Genomic DNA, 18055 nt, shown 5'->3' on the forward strand with positions numbered 1-18055 from the left:
GCACGTGTGGGCGACCGATCAGGCCTGATCGGGCAAACACTGCGTTTTGGGTGGAGGGCGAACTAAAGTGACACTAATACTATTATAGATCTGACCGTGATCAGTTTTGATCACTTACAGATACTATAAAAGTACAAATGCTGATTAGCTATACGCTAATCAGCGAATAAGGGACTGCGGTGCAGTGGGCTGGGCGCTAACTGATCCCTAAACTACCTAACCAAGGGGCCTAAACTATCCCTAAAACCTAACAGTCAATACCAGTGAAAAAAAATAAATGACAGTTTACACTGATCACTTTTTTCCTTTCACTAGTGATTGACAGGGGTGATCAAAGGGTTAATTGGGGTGCAGGGGGTGATCTGGGGCTAAAGTGTAGTGTTGGTGCTACTCACTGTGAAGCCTGCTTCTCTGCTGAATCCAACCGACGAAAAGGACCAGCAGAGGAGCAGACAAGCCATATAACAGATCATATTTACTAATATGATCTGTTATATGGCTTGTGATTCGATTTATTAAAAATCAGCAACCTGCCAGCCACGATCATTGGCTGGCAGGTTGCTGACGAAATACTCCTTTAACTTTTGCCGGCCCGCGATGCGCATGTGCGGGCCGGCTCTGACCGAAATCTCGCGTCTCGCGAGATGACGCACGGATGCGTCCAGGAGGAAGGAATCAACCACCTTCCGGACGCATCCGTGCGTTAGGCGGTCCGGAGGTGGTTAAGCTGATTACTGATCACCATAAATAGCGTGTTGACTATGTTGTACTGCTTATTTTTATTACAGGGATACTAAATATTGTTTTGTAATATTTAATAGTAAGTATGTTACATAAATGCATTTGTTTTAATAGATTTTACTCAATTTTTTTTTAGTAACATTAACTTTGCAGAACAATGTGACTTTTACCATAAAAAAAAAGGCTATTTCCGCCCTAAATTTTAGTAAAACAATTATTTTACAGGTGGGATTTGAACCCCTGAACTTCTCATCAAGTAGACTTTCCATTCATCTGTAGCACTGCTCTGTTCTTTTGTTTCCAGCTTTTCTTTTTATGGTAAAAGTTACAATATTCTGCAAAGCTATCGTTACTTAAAAAAAGTAATGTAGCAAAAACCATTACAGTTTTTGTAATATAATTAGTATAAAATATCACAAAACATAATCCTAATTAGAACGGCTTTATTAATATTCACAGCACTGGGCCCCTGACTGCAGTACAGCTCTGATGGTGACCTAACCTGCAGTCATTCCTTTTTGTTCTGCTCTCCAATCATTTGGCGAACAAACTGTCTTCTTTTACAGCCTTATATTTAAACAGTCCAGAGCACCTGCTGCCATTTTTCCACACTCTAGTTCCTATGTATTGTTTGGCCTTTTTTCCACGTCAAAGGTATGGCTTTTTGGTCGCAATTCTTCCATGAAGACCACTTCTGGCCAGGCTCTTCCAAACAGTAGATAGGTGAGTCCAACTGGTTTCTGGCAGTTCTGAGCTGATGGTGCTGGAGGACATCTTCCAATTTTGAGGGGAAGTAAGCATAATGGGGGGTGATTTATCAAACTGGTGTAAAGTAGAACTGGCTTAACCTCTTCCGGACACAGGGCGTACAGGTACGCCCTTAAGTCCTTGTACTTAAGGACACAGGGAGTACCTGTATGCCCTGTGTATTTCCGATCACTGCCGCTCGGTGAGCAGGCACCTTGGCTAAATCATTGAGCAGGCACCTTGGCTAAATGCGAGGGGGGGGGGGTCCCGTGACCCCCCCCGCGTCGAAGATCGCTGCAAACCGCAGGTCAATTCAGACCTGCGGTTTGCGGTTTTATCTTATCCGGCGGGCAGCGGTGCCATCGGGTCCCCATGCGGCTGTAGGGGGGACCCGATGGCATGGAAGACAGCACGATGCCTAAGGAAGGCATCTGCGCTGCCTTCCGGTGACGGGCCTGTGAGATCCAGCCCCTAGCCGGAAGCTGTATGAGTAATACACACAGTATTACTCATACAGCCAATGCATTCCAATACAGAAGTATTGGAATGCATTGTAAAAGGGATTAGACCCCCAAAAGTTGAAGTCCCAAAGTGGGACAAAAAAATAAAGTAAAAAAAAAAGTTGAAAAAATAAAGTTTTCTCCCCCAAAAATTAAAAATTGAAAGTAAAAATAAACAAAAACGTAATTTTCCCCAAATAAAGTTAAAAAAATTGGTAAAAAATAGGAAGAAAAAAAAAGTTGACACATTAGGTATTGCCGCGTCCATATGGACCGGCTCTATAAACATATCACATGACCTAATCCCTCAGATGAACACCATGTAAGGTGATGTAAGGTGATTACATCACAAAAAGTACAACAGTAAGCAATCAAAAAAGGCGTATGCCCACCAAATTAGTACCAATCTAACCGTCACCTCAAGAAATGAGACCCTACCTAAGACAATCGCCCAAAAAAAAAAAAAATATGGCTCAGAAATGAATATGGAGACACTAAAACATCATTTTTTTTGTTTAATAAAAGCTGTTATTGTGTAAAACTTACATAAATAAAAAAAAGTATACATAATAGGTATCGCCGCGTCCGTAATAACCTACTCTATAAAAATATCACATGAACAAACCCCTCAGGTAAACACCGTAAAAAGAAAAAAAAAACGGTGTAAAGAAGGCCAATTTTTGTCATCTTACATCACAAAAAGTGTAATAGCAAGCGATGAAAAAGTCATATTCACCCCAAAATAGTGCCAATCAAACCGTCATCTTATCCCGCAAAAAATGAGACCATACCCAAGATAATCACCCAAAAACTGAAAAAACTATGGCTCTCAGACTATGGAGACAATAAAACATGATTTTTTTTGTTTCAAAAATGAAATCATTGTGTAAAACTTACATAAATAAAAAAAATTGTATGCATATTAGGTATTGTCACGTCTGTGACGACCTGCTCTATAAAAATACAACATGATCTAACCTGTCAGATGAATTTTGTAAATAAAAATAAAAAAACGGTGCCAAAACAGCTATTTCTTGTTACCTTGCCTCACAAAAAGTGTAATATAGAGCAACCAAAAATCATATGTACCCTAAACTAGTACAAACAAAACTTCTACCCTATCCCGTAGTTTATAAATTGGGGTCACTTTTTGGAGTTTCTACCCTAGGGGGCATCAGTGGGGGCTTCAAATGGGACATGGTGTCAAAAAACCAGTCCAGCTAAATCTGCCTTCCAAAAACCGTATGGCATTCCTTTCCTTCTGCGCCCTGCCGTGTGCCCGGACAGCCGTTTACGACCACATATGGGGTGTTTCTGTAAACTGCAGAATCAGGGCCATAAATATTGAGTTTTGTTTGGCTGTTAATCCTTGCTTTGTAACTGGAAAAAAAATATTAAAATGGAAAATCTGCCAAAAAAGTGAAATTTTGAAATTGTATCTCTATTTTCCATTCATTCTTGTGTAACACCTAAAGGGTTAACGACGTTTGTAAAATCAGTTTTGAATACCATGAGGGGTGTAGTTTCTAGAATGGGGTCATTTTTGGGTGGTTTCTATTATGTAAGCCTCATAAAGTGACTTCAGACCTGAAGTGGTCCTTAAAAAGTTGGTTTTTGAAAATTTCTGAGAAATTTTAAGATTTACTTCTAAACTTCTAAGCCTTGCAACGTCACCCAAGAATAAAATGTCATTCCCAAAATGATTCTAACATGAAGTAGACATATGGGGAATGTAAAGTAATTACTATTTTTGTAGGTATTACTTACTATGTATTATAAAAATGCTTTTTTTTTTACTCCATTTCACCAGTGTCATGAAGTACAATATGTGACGAAAAAAACAATCTCAGAATGGCCTGGATAAGTAAAAGCGTTTTATCACCACTTAAAGTGACACTGGTCAGATTTGCAAAAAATGGACTGGTCCTTAAGGTGAAATAAGAGGTTGTCCGGTCCCAAAATCAAACTTCTTTTTCTATGCTCCTAACACCCCTCACCTTCCATACATATGCCCCCAATACCTGTTTTTCATGTCTGAGCTTTCTTTCCCTCCTGCAAAACTATAGATTATCCTGGCAGATCTGTTTACTTTCTCCCCTTCTTGTTTTGTTGAATACATAACTTTATTGATACACAATTCTGGCTGCACTGCACAGTGATGAGTCACAGGCTGGCCATGCCCACCCCCCCACCCCCACCCCACCGCTCTGCCTGCAGCATACACCCAGACAGGAATCTACTTCTCACTCTGTCTCCTATTAGGAGCGCCCCCATAACAGTGACATCTAGAGTGCCCCATAACAATGAAATCCACCGTACCCCATGTGCCATCCACAATGCTCTGAGTGCCATCCAGTGCCCTCCGTGCCATTCACAGTGCCTCATGTGCCACCCAGTGCTCCATGTGCTATCCACAGTGCCCCACGTGCCATCCAGTGTGCCCCATGTGCCATCCACAGTGCCCCATGTGTCATCCACTGTGCCCCATGTGTCATCCACTGTGCCCCATGTGTCATCCACTGTGCCCCATGTGCCATCCACAGTGCCCCATGTGTCATCCACTGTGCCCCATGTGCCATCCACAGTGCCCAAGTGACATCCAGTGACCCTATGTGCCATCCACATGGCCCCAGTGACATCAATAGTGCTCCCATTGCCCTAATTGCCATCCAAATTGCCCCATGTGCCATCCACAGTGCCCCAGTGAAATCCAGTGCCTCCATGTGCCATTTACACTGCCCCAATGTGCCATCCACAGTGTCAGTCAGTGCCCCCAGTGAGATCCACAGCATAGCAATCAGCCACTGTGGCTGATCACTATGCTGTCACTCGTGCATAGCTCTTACATCGCGCTGTGCAGGAGTCAGTACAGGCTTCACATAGAAGTCTGTACACTACAGAGAGCAGCCGGCAATCCCGCACAGGCGCACTAGCTGAATGCTAGTGTGCATGCGCGGTGAGTGAAAACGGCCGGCCGGAGCTTTCTTTAGCAGGAGGCAGTGACGTCATTCATGACGATGCGTCTCCTGCTCAAGAAAGGAAGAGAAGACAGGAAGAGAAGAAGACTGAGACTTACCGGAAGACCAGAAAGCCCGACAGGAGCAGCCATGTGACCGGGAGGCGAATCTTGGAAAGGGTTGCGCTGTGGAAGGTAAGTACCAGACCAACATTCTTCCCTCCACAGGTTAGAATTATGCCCCAAATTTAGGGTTAGCCCGGAGAACCCCTTTAATTGCCCATAGAAACCAATCAGATCCTACCTTTCATTTTCCAAAGGAGCTGTGAAAAATGAAAGGTGGGATCTGATTGGTTGCTATGGGCAACTAAACCAGTTCTACTTTACATCAGTTTGATAAATCTCCCCCAGTGTGTCTTTAATCTGCTGCACTTTTCAACAAACACAATGTTGTCCTCAATGCAGACAAATACAGGCAGATTATTATTCATCATGCAGATAGATCTGTGAATAGTTCTCCTTGTCTGGGACAACCTTTTTGAAAAGTTCCTTTAAAAACTGTGCAATGTGTACCTAGAAGAGTTGATTATTTTTGAAGGCAAAGAGTGGACACACCAAATACTGATTAGATTTCTCTTTTGCTCATTCAATTTGCATTTTGTCAATTGCTAAAAATAAACTAATTTCCACACCTCCCTAAAATCTTTGCAAAGTACTATATATATCAAGCTGCTCATTTCCTCCAGCTCTATACCATGATGCTGGTAGATTGCTGTGATAAACGTACCTGTGCAGGCTCCAGCAGCACGATCCTCAGCCTCGGCTGCTGAGCCACGCCCCCTGGTGACACAACAGCATCCTTAGTAACAGGATGCAATGCTTTGTTTCTCCCCGCAATGGGCTTGTGCTGGGGGAGATTAGCAGTGGGCTGATTAGCTCAGCTGCTCTATTATTGTGTACTAGTGTTCATGACTAATGGAGCACCGAGTCAATGGACCTATCAGTTCCTGATCCAGGGACTCAGCACTCTTTTTAAATCCCTTCCTGGCCAAACACTATTGCCAATGATAGTCTTTGTTGGCTTGTTCCCTTGCTCCTGTATTGCTATTTGTTCCCAGTGTTCCTGACCCTGGCTTGTCTGACCGCTTTCTGTGTGTATTTTTTTCCCCTGCACCTCTTCTAGTGTAGGGACTGTTGTCCAGTTGTGGTACTGCCTTTTAGGGTTTATACTGTAAGTAGGTAGGGAAAGCGGGCTGGGTTCTAGTTCAGGGACTCCCTGTCCTAGTCTGTCCCTAACTACAGTCGTTACAATTGCACTGCATTTTCATAGTGACAGGTTTACTTTAAAGTGTAACTGCCGTTTTATTTTTTATACCGTAATGGTATAGTACACCCTACAGTATATGTGAATTTGTGTTTTAAAATTTAATCATTTTCCGTTTCTCCTCACAATAAATCCAAGAAATGCATGCCACTTTGCCATTCTGCAGGCATCTTCCCACAGCGCTGTCATGTGCAGGCTGTCTCCTCTCTGTTATAAATGGAGAAATCACTGTTAGAAATCGAGTCGGGAATAATCGCAAGTAAAACCTTTTTTATTTTTTTTTACTTTCAGCTTCATTCACTGCATCCCGATTTCTGTCAGTGATAACTTCCCCTGTGTGTTGAACATACTGCTCTCATTCTGGTATTGTCTGAAAGCTTGGAATGTCAGCTTTCAAACAATACAAATCAGAGATATGAGCAGCTAAAGGACACCCCAATCAGTGTGAAGGAGAATGAGGGAGAAGCTGCAGGAGGAGAGAAAAAAATATATAGAAACAAGGTATCATCATTGTACTGACCCACATAATAAAATTACATCATTTATACCACACAGTGAACGCCGTAAATAAATTCCACAAAATAATGTAAAAATTGCATTTTTTTTTATATAAAAGTTATTTAATACACTATATATTCCCCAAAATGAGGTAAGCTAAAACTAATCCCGCAAAAAAAATAAAAAAATAAACATTAAGAAGAAAAAAAGAAAAACTTACGAATCCTAGAACACAACGGGGGAAAATATTATTGGTCCTTAGGGCTAAAATTAATGTTGTCACTAAGGGGTTAAAAATGCAATAGTGTCCCCTGAGTTGTGCGCCAAGATTTACTGCAGACACACATTAAAAACCTACAAGAAAAAAAGTGACATTTTTGGGAGGGTTTTCCCAATTTTAAGGTGACTGTTAAGAGGCTAAAACAATTGCTTACTGATTTCATGTAATTGCAGGGATTGTCTGTCTCTGGTTAGCTGTATGTGAGAGAATACACACTGCTGTGGGGTAGTGGGGGAAGTTATCTGCATTCTAATAGGTCTTGTCTGTCTCTGGTTAGTTGTATGTGAGAGGATACACACTGCTCTGGGGAAGTGGGGGAGGTTATCTGATTTCTGATTGGTCTTGTCTGTCTCTGGTTAGCTGTATGTGAGAAGATACACACTGCTCTGGGGTAGTGAGGGAGGTTATCTGCATTCTGATTGGTCTTGTCTGTCTCTGGTTAGCTGTATGTGAGAGGATACACACTGCTCTGGGGAAGTGGGGGAGGTTATCTGCATTTTGATTGGTCTTGTCTGTCTCTGGTTAGCTGTATGTGAGAGGATACACACTGCTCTGGGGTAGTGGGGGAGGTTATCTGCATTCTGATTGTGCTTGTCTGTCTCTGGTTAGCTGTATGAGAGAGGATAGGAGTACAAAGCAATAGCCAAAGGCTATACCAATTCTGATTAAGGCCAAATTATTTTCTTACTTTATAAAAAAAATCAACCTTTATTGCATCTATTTAAAATAAACAATAGATGCTTAAGAATTGTCCCTAACCGTGTGTTAAGGGAAATATGGCTTTCAGCCAGAACCTCATCCTGATAACCACACAAATATGCCTAATAATTGGACCCAGTGGTATTCACCTATTCAGTCAGTTGAACAACATCCTCTTGACCAAGAGATGGGGGAAGATATTTGGGTGGTCACAGGGTGGAGTCTATGGGGGGGGGGGGGGGCTGGGACATCGCATATCTAGATTTTAGTAAGGCTTTTGACACTGTCCCACATAGAAGACTTATCAATAAACTGCAGTCATTGAGCATGGACTCCCATATTGTTGAGTGGATTAGGCAGTGGCTGAGTGACAGACAGCAGAGGGTTGTAGTCAATGGAGAACATTCAAAACAAGGTCATGTTACCAGTGGGGTTCCACAGGGATCTGTACTGGGACCGATTTTGTTTAATATCTTCATAAGTGATATTGCAAAAGGCCTCGCTGGTAAGGTTTGTCTTTTTGCTGATGACACAAAGATATGTAACAGGGTTGATGTTCCTGGAGGGAAACGCCAAATGGAAAAGGATTTAGGAAAACTTGAAGAATGGTCAGAACTCTGGAAACTGAAATTTAATGTGGCTAAGTGCAAGATAATGCACCTGGGGCGTAAAAACCCAAGGGCAGAATATAGAATATTTGACACAGTCCTGACCTCAGTATCTGAGGAAAGGGATTTAGGAGTAATTATTTCAGAAGACTTAAAGGTGGGAAGACAATGTAATAGAGCAGCATGAAATGCCAGCAGAATGCTTGGATGTATAGGGAGAGGTATAGGCAGTAGAAAGAGTGAAGTGCTTATGCCGCTGTACAGAACACTGGTGAGACCTCACTTGGAGTATTGTGCGCAGTACTGGAGGCCATATCTCCAGAAGGATATAGATACTCTAGAGAGAGTTCAGAGAAGAGCTACTAAACTAGTACATGGATTGCAGGATAAAACTTACCAGGAAAGGTTAAAGGACCTTAATATGTATAGCTTGGAAGAAAGAAGAGACAGAGGGGATATGATAGAAACTTTTAAATACATAAAGGGAATCAACTCGGTAAAGGAAGAGAGCATATTTAAAAGAAGAAAAACTACCACAAGAGGACACAGTTTTAAATTAGAGGGGCAAAGGTTTAAAAGTAATATAAGGAAGTATTACTTTACTGAGAGAGTAGTGGATGCATGGAATAGCCTTCCTGCAGAAGTGGTAGCTGCAAATACAGTGAAGGGGTTTAAGCATGCATGGGATAGGCATAAGGCCATCCTTCATATAAGATAGGGCCGGGGGCTATCCATAGTATTCAGTATATTGGGCAGACTAGATGGGCCAAATGGTTCTTATCTGCCGACACATTCTATGTTTCTATGTAAGATATAGGTGAAAGTTGGGAGTGAGGCTGGGGCTTCTCTTCCTGGACACCGATGGATGCAGGAGCAAGCTAAGTTATATGTGTGCGTATGTGGGTATGTATATAAGTATAATATCCCAGTAGACTTTATATGTGTACATATAGATATTAGCAGTCTGCAATTGTATTACCAGTTAGATTATATGCTGTTTATGCATGAGTCTCTATATGTACATGTACTAATGGTCAGGTACTGGAGGTGAGTTAGAAGAGTAGATCCAGTAGACTGTATATTGGTGGACTCTGGATATACTGTATATACATACACATTATTAGCCACATTTGCTTAGCATCCAGGGTGGACAGGAACTGAGGTGGCTGTGTGTGGTGGTGTCCTCTATGAATTGTGTTATCTGTATCTCTATGTATATTGTCCATTGCTTTGTCATCTCCATGTTATCAGTAAACTATTTTTATATATAAGTATCTGCGAGGGTTGTGTGTTGCTCCTGGGATATATGAAGGACTGGAAGAGGTGTAATTATACACAGGATATTCGGGCTGTATGCAAAACAAAGGCAACATGCTAGGAATAGAATAGAAGGGATGGAAAACGGAGATATACATAAATCTCCATTTTCCAGGAGACAAAAATCCCCTCTTCAATGGCGAGCTAGGCCCAAATGTTTTAATTGATCTCTGTTAGGATATACTGTTGAAATTGCTGTTATACTGTGAATTTAGGTTTTTAGACCTGGGAAATTCGGACAGGTAACACAGTTTCATTGAGTCCTAGTGTGAGTACAATTAATTACAGAGAACCTATTTAAGTGACATTCCTAGGTTACTGACTGTTTCCCATTATAACCTGTGAGGTACTTGTTTTTGTTTTGCATTTTTTGGTTTTTTATTTTATTTTTTTCTCCAGTCCTTCAGTAGAATCCTGCTGGTTGGTAAAAGATTCTTTCAGGAGTAACACACAGATTGCAGGGATAACCATGAGTGACAAAGCAGGACATGGGACTTCTGAAAAGTTAAGTAGATACAGTACGTTTAACCCTGTATTGCCTAGATCAAATGAATCTGTGCAAATGTTATGGGAATCTCTGGTAGATCAAGCTGATTCCTATGACAAATTACACATTGCTAAGCGTGGTGTACTCAAACAAACTTCCAAGCACCTTCACATGCTTGCTAAGCTGATGTGCATATTTAATGATGCCATTAGCAAGCTGGAGAAGGTGCAATCCTTTGAAGAGACAATGCCCCCTGTAAATTTGCATTGTTATTGTTGTGCAGAAGCGGTTAAACAGGTTTCTAGTCTAGAAACACAACACAAAGAGAAAGACAGTCAGATCAGCCTGCTGCAGTCTCAGTTAGCGGAGAAAGAAAAATACTATACAGATGTTGATAAAGTTTTTATACAGCTGTATATGGAGATAACGGGCTATAAGGAAAAAGCAGCCTCTACAGAGGTGATAATTGCTGATCTGAGGGCCGAGTTAACAAAGAGGGATGAGAAAATTATCAACATGCAGAAGACCATAACTGAGATCTCACATCACAAAGATTTGCACTCAAAGCAAATTTGTGTTTTGAGTGCAAACAGGGGGACAGATGAGAGTGAGACCGCTCCTATGGCTGCCTCCAATCAGACTGACTCCTCTCCAATAGCTGTACAAAGTGCTGCTGGTGACACCATTCGTGGATTAGGAGGTGGCATGGGACAGACCACTTCCAACTCACAGACGTGTCACAGCAATGCGGCAGAATTGCATTCTTTCCATAACATGGAGAGGATGCAATTTATGCTAAAGATATGTAAACTGATTCCTACATATGATCCAGACGCAGATCCTTTCACTTCCTGTGATACTTTTGAGGGACATTGCCAGAAATTTTCTGTCCCTCCAGAATATTGCATGGAACTGTTCAAGCTATGGTTGCCTACACATCTTTTTCAAAGATATGAGGTCATAGAAAAAATTGCCTCCAGGAATGGCCTATTTCATGATGAGGAAGACAGGCTTTCCATCCTCATGAAATTGGTAACAGGGCATACGGACGTCAGCCCAGAGGTCCTAAGTAACTTCAGGCCTACCATCCATGATGATCCCTTGTCGATTTGTGGAAGGTTTGAAGTTATGTATAGGGAGGTGACAAAGGATCATGGTGTAGGAGCCCCACAAGGCATGATACGTATGTTTGTGGAGAAGTTTCCATATCTTGATACCACAATTTGCTTAACTGCAGCTAAGGAGACATCACTGATTGAAGCAGCAATGGTAATAGAGCAGGTCAGACAGGATTTGCTAAAGAGTCACAAATCTATAAAAATCAGGAAGAAGGTAGAATTTAATAAAAAAATGCAAGATGGCTGCAAGTTAAAGGGAATGGCAGCTAACAAAATATCTGTGTATTCTAGTGCTCTTCAAAGAAGAAAGTGGGAAAATATACAGTGTTTCCATTGTCTGCAATCTGGACACATAAAACGACTCTGTCCGCTTAGAGATGTAAGGCGGGGTGGCTTTCAACCACACATACAATTGCAGAGACAGAGACCTGTTTCATTTGTGAGCCAACAGGCTACACATGAAACAGGGCTGCAAAAAGACACCATTACAACAGATATCCCTACTGGGAATCTGTTATAATAGATTTGTGGTGGGGATCCCTAAAGATCTGGCCATAATATGTAACTCGGGGGTCCCCCATATACTGGCCAGAGCAGGCAATCAATGTAAACCCATAATAGCCCCAGTGCATGGGGACATGGTCACCAACACAGGGAGGGGGGTTAGGTTTACTGTTGCAGAACCTTTTGTTTGTTTGTCCTCAGTGTGTGATGCAAATGTTATAGAGTTCTTATCTTTAATCTCTACACCCAGGTGTCTGTTGGGGGAGCTGTTAGGAATTTATGACTCTCTTTATTGTAGGGGTAAGACCATACAGCTCACAAACAGATGGTATTGTCCCTCAACCATGAGGAGACAATGGATTTTAGATGAGCTCTTTTGCTTGCATCAATTGGCAATACTGTTGGTTCATAAAGGATAACTTCTTGTACAATAGGACAGTTCAGTCTGGGAGTGCTCTTTTCATGTTGGGCAGGTACCTTAAAAAAAAAAAATAATAATAATAATTCTTTCGTGCCAAGGTCTGTTGCCCCCTTAACTTGCCTCAGAGTGTCATCATAAGGGCATGTCGTTGCATATATCCAGTGTGTCTTACTCAAGTAAACCCTTTACTGTCAGCTTCTGAATTAGGTCACTAAAGAGTATGGAGAAATGGCAGTCTATCTCCCTGTCTGTCACTGGGACTTAGGCGTTCAGTCAGGCCAAAACTGACTGGGCCCATTAACGGTAGTAACTAACTACCATGGATACATGGCATGTAATTTGGGTGCTAGCCCACAAAGTCCGCGGCGCAGCCAGTAGGTTGTGGGGCATAGCTCCCCCTATTGGGGATTCTGCGAGGGAGTGGGATGACCCCACAGTGATCTGCAGAGGCACTTTGTATAAATTGCAACTGTCCAGTCGGAAGCGGAACTTGGGCGCAGCAGTTGCAAGTGGAAGCTCCCACTGGGTTGTGATATATAGCCTCAATTTGTAATGTACCTACTAAGAGTTCCAAGTGTTATCTAGAGATACTGTCAACAGGGGGAGGCCATGATATCTCCTGATGGATTTTCAGAACTGCAGCTGTTGAGGTGTGCTCCCCTGAGGAGCAGACTGTTTAATATGATTCCAGGTGGAGAAATGCCTAGAGACACAATGATTGCCCTTGATCTAAGAAGATGACCAGACATCTGTACCCATCATGAAGCCACCAGATGATCCCAGATGAAATCCCAGATGAACATCAGAACCATCCATACACAAGAAGATGAATCAACCGATTGGCCAAAAATGCAACATAAATGAGCTTATAATGTATTGTGTTTGTTCTTATTGTAAACACCTCCACACACAGACCAGGCTTCCAACATAGTGTGTCGGTATACCGACAACAGGGGGATATGTTAAGCGAAATATGGCTTTCAGCCAGAACCTCATCCTGATGACCACACAAATATGCCTAATAATTGGACCCAGTGGTATTCACCCATTTAGTCAGTTGAACATCCTCTTGACCAAGAGATGGGGGAAGATATTTGGGTGGTCACAGGGTGGAGTCTATGGTGGTGGGGGGCTGGGACACAGCAAGATATAGGTGAAAGTTGGGAGTGAGGCTGGGGCTTCTCTTCCTGGACACCGATGGATGCAGGAGCAAGCTAAGTTATATGCGTGCGTATGTGGGTATGTATATAAGTATAATATCCCAGTAGACTTTATATGTGTACATATAGATATTAGCAGTCTGCAATTGTATTACCAGTTAGATTATATGCTGTTTATGCATGAGTCTCTATATGTACATGTACTAATGGTCAGGTACTGGATGTGAGTTGGTTAGAAGAGTAGATCCAGTAGACTGTATATTGGTGGACTCTGGATATACTGTATATACATACACATTATTAGCCACATTTGCTTAGCATCCAGGGTGGACAGGAACTGAGGTGGCTGTGTGTGGTGGTGTCCTCTATGTATTGTGTTATCTGTATCTCTATGTATAATGTCCATTGCTTTGTCATCTCTATGTTATCAGTAAACTATTTTTATATATAAGTATCTGCGAGGGTTGTGTGTTGCTCCTGGGATATATGAAGGACTGGAAGAGGTGTAATTATACACAGGATATTCGGGCTGTATGGGAAAAAAAAGGCAACATGCTAGGAATAGAATAGAAAGGATGGAAAACGGAGATATACATAAATCTCCATTTTCCAGGAGACAAAAATCCCCTCTTCACCATGTTTTATTATTTATGAGCCTGATAGTGATTTAAAAACAAAAAGAAACATAAGTGTATTATTTTTCAAATTCTCCAATCTACTATAGATATTTTATGGTGTTGATAGTTGGACAAGGGTTTATTCAATCGCTGGTTGTATTATTTCTCACACACCAGCGCTTTATTGTCATATCCTTTTAACATTTAATAGTAGCTGTCATTAAATACAGTCCTGATCAAAAGTTTAAGACCACTTGAAAAATGGCAAAAAATCATATTTAGCATGGCTGGATCTTAACAAGGTTCCAAGTAGATCTTCAACATGCAACAAGAAGAAATGGGAGTGAGACAAAACATTTTTTGAGCATTCAATTTAATGAAAACAACGAATAAACTGAAACAGGCTGTTTTTCAGCTGATCAAAAGTTTAGGACCACACCTCCAAAAAAAAACTAAACCCCCCCAAAACAGAAATCCAACTTCCAAACATGAACTCAGTAATGAGTAGCTCTGCCGTTATTGTTTATCACTTCAAAAATTTGTTTCGACATGCTTGCTGCAAGCGTTTCCATGAGGTGAGTGGGAACATTTCTCCAAGTGGTGAAGACGGCCGCACGAAGGCCATCTACTGTCTGGAACTGTTGTCCATTTTTGTAAACTTCCCTTGCCATCCATCCCCAAAGGTTCTCAATTGGATTTAGATCAGGGGAACACGCAGGATGGGCCAAAAGAGTGATGTTATTCTCCTGGAAGAAGTCCCTTGTCCTGCGGGCATTGTGTACTGTAGCGTTGTCCTGTTGAAAAACCCAGTCGTTACCACACAGACAAGGGCCCTCAGTCATAAGGAATGCTCTCTGCAACATCTGGACATAGCCAGCGGCCGTTTGACGCCCCTGCACTTCCTGAAGCTCCATTGTTCCACTGAAGGAAAAAGCACCCCAGACCATTATGGCGCCCCCTCCACTGTGGCGCGTAGAAAACATCTCAGGTGGGATCTGCTTGTCATGCCAGTAACGTTGGAAACCATCAGGACCATCAAGGTAAAAAAAAATCTCATCCGAGAATAAAACTTTCTTCCATCTTTGAATGTCCCATGTTTGGTGCTCTCTTGCAAAGTCCAAACGAGCAGTTCTGTGGCGTTCAAGGAGACGAGGTCTTTGAAGACGTTTTTTGCTCAGTGCTGATGAAATTTTTTTGGGTCTTCCACTTGATTTTTTTGTTCCATAACCCTCAGGATCATTTAAGAAATTCCAAATGACTGTCTTACTGTGTCCCACCTCAGCAGCGATGGCGCGCTGTGAGAGACCCTGCTTATGCAGTTCAACAACCCGACCACGTTCAAAAAGGGAGAGTTTTTTTGCCTTTGCCATCACAATGTGTAACTACCTGACAGAAAATGACAATGAATCCACATCTTTGCACAGATTTGGCCTTTTAAAGGCATGTGGTCCTAAAATGTGGATCAGCTGAAAAACAGCCTGTTTCAGTTTAATCGTTATTTCCAATTAATTGAATGCTCAAAAAATGGTTTGTCTCACTCTCATTTCTTCTTGTTGCATGTTGAAGCTCTACTTGGAACCTTGTTAAGATCCAACAATGTAAAATATGATTTTTTTGCCATTTTTCAAGTGGTCTTAAACTTTTGATCAGGACTGTATTAGCAACTATATTTGTTGCCAATAAAGAGATTTCTTATGCTGTTCCATCAGCTTTATTTCAGCTGAGTTTCTATGTGACAGCTATCTCTTACTTATTTCCTTTCTGTTGGCAACAATGTTTGCTACCAATAGTATAGTTAGGTACACTATTCAGCTGAATTTCTAGGTGACAGCTACCACTCTCCCTTTTAAATCAAATCATTTGTAAATTCTTCCTTTTCCAACTATCTCCCAGTTCTATTTCTCTGTGTTTAGTTGCAGGAAGACGCCTGCAGGTCGGCCCCCTTGTACTAAGTAAGACTGATGGTCTTTAGTTTAAAGGGCTTCTGTCACCCCACTAAACAGTTTTATCTTTCTTTGGTTACTTATAATCCCTATACTGCGATTTATGCATACATACTGTAATTAATCATTTTGGTTCAGCAGATTATGTTAAAAACGTACTTTTAAAATATGCAAATTACCTTGCTACCAGCAAGTAGAGAGGCTACTTGCTGGTAGCAGCCGCATCCTCCTATCCTAAAGACGCCCCCTCCACATGTTGATTGACAGGGCCAGCGGACGGGATCTCTCTCTGCTGGCCCTGTTTGCATTCAAAATCTGGCGCCTGCGCCGTACCTGTCTTCAGTCGGCGCAGGCGCACTGAGAGGCGGACGCTCGCTCGGCCGCTCCATTCTCAATGCGCCTGCGCCGATGACGTCACATCTACACCCGGCGCAGGCGCATTGAGGAAGGAGCGGCCGAGCGAGCGTCCCCCTTCTCAATGCGCCTGCGCCGGGTGTAGATGTGACGTCATCGGCGCAGGCGCATTGAGGATGGAGCGGCCGAGCGAGCGTCCGCCTCTCAGTGCGCCTGCGCCGACTGAAGACAGGTACGGCGCAGGCGCCAGATTTTGAATGCAAACAGGGCCAGCAGAGAGATCCCATCCGCTGGCCCTGTCAATCAACATGCGGAGGGGGCGTCTTTAGGATAGGAGGATGCGGCTGCTACCAGCAAGTAGCCGCCCTACTTGCTGGTAGCAAGGTAATTTGCATATTTTAAAAGTACGTTTTAAACATAATCTGCTGAACCAAAATGATTAATTACAGTATGTATGCATAAATCACATTATAGGCATTATAAGTAACCAAAAAAATAAAAATAAAATGTTTAGTGGGGTGACAGAAGCCCTTTAAAGCAAAAAAAACTAAAAACTCCCCGAACATGTTTCACCACGTATGTGGCGTCTTCAGGGGTTAGGAGCATGTAGCACGAGCGCTGGGTTCATTAGGTTATTATAGGGGCTGGGAGACCACCTCTGCCTGTCTCATCCATTCCCAGCGTTTGGTCTCTAAATTGACAATGCCTGTCTCCATACAGATCAAAAGGGATGGGAGGGCTTCAGGATTATTGGAGCCCATACCCCCTGACATCATGATCAGAGTAACCAATCGTCCGTTCGGATCTGCGTCTGCGTGTGAAATTTAGAAAATCGCTCACCCGCCTGTTCTGTCCGTATCGCAGTGTAGTTCTTTCCCCTTCTATCTTACCGCGCATGTCTCTGGACTTTGTTTTTTTCAACAAAAGATTGCTCCCCCTCCTGTTCTGTCCGCATCGCTAAGTCTGGCTCACTCCCCTTCTATCTCACTGCGCATGTTTCCGGACTTTGTTTTTACCAACAGCTCTCTGTTCTATCACTGAATGAATTCTGTGTGTATTATCCTTTATGTAATTATTGCAATGAATTTACTTCTGCTATTATTACTTTTTTGGTAATTTAAAAGGGGAGGGGGGAATTTTAATGATATTTTAGGGGAGATAGTTTATTCATACTATATTGGTTTATTCTGAAAACATGATTTACAATAGAAAAAAAGGGGGGGGGGGGGTAATAGATGAGACCAAGAAGAAATATATGATCAGAAAATTAGAAACAATCTGTAACCCTATATCTATAACTCAGATATATTGCATACATGAGCCATTACTGTACAGATATAAGGTGGAACAGGCACTCTATCACCCGAAGCTGCGAAGAGGTAATTCTATAGGTAAGTAGGGTGTTTGGATATAGTGTACACTGAGACAATATATTGTATGAAAAATATTTATTTATTCCATTTAAAACATCCAATTCAGATAGTTGCTCAAAGTTGAGTTAAAAAAGGTGAAATAGATAAAATGGTAGATAAAGAGGGTGTAAAATGGTATGAGGTGATCAAATGATGGTCAAAAAATGATGATCAGAAATATAACAAGGTCCTGAAAAGATGCAATAAAGTCCTAAAAAGTAGTTCATGCGAAGATGTAGTAAAATCTTAAAAAGTGATTCAAGCAAAAATAGTTCAGCTGCATGAACTACTTTTTAAGATTTTACTACATCTTCGCATGAACTACTTTTTAGGACTTTATTGCATCTTTTCAGGATCTTGTTACATTTC

At 41.9% G+C, this 18055-nt stretch overlaps 1 protein-coding gene across 5 annotated transcripts in view; it reads right to left on the minus strand.

The window, feature by feature from the left end:
- WDR27 (WD repeat domain 27) overlaps positions 1-18055 on the minus strand; it is a 696346-nt gene that overhangs the window by 416543 nt on the left and 261748 nt on the right. The window lies entirely within an intron of this gene.

Source organism: Bufo bufo, chromosome 4 (assembly GCF_905171765.1).
Source record: "Bufo bufo chromosome 4, aBufBuf1.1, whole genome shotgun sequence".
Lineage (NCBI taxonomy): Eukaryota > Metazoa > Chordata > Amphibia > Anura > Bufonidae > Bufo > Bufo bufo.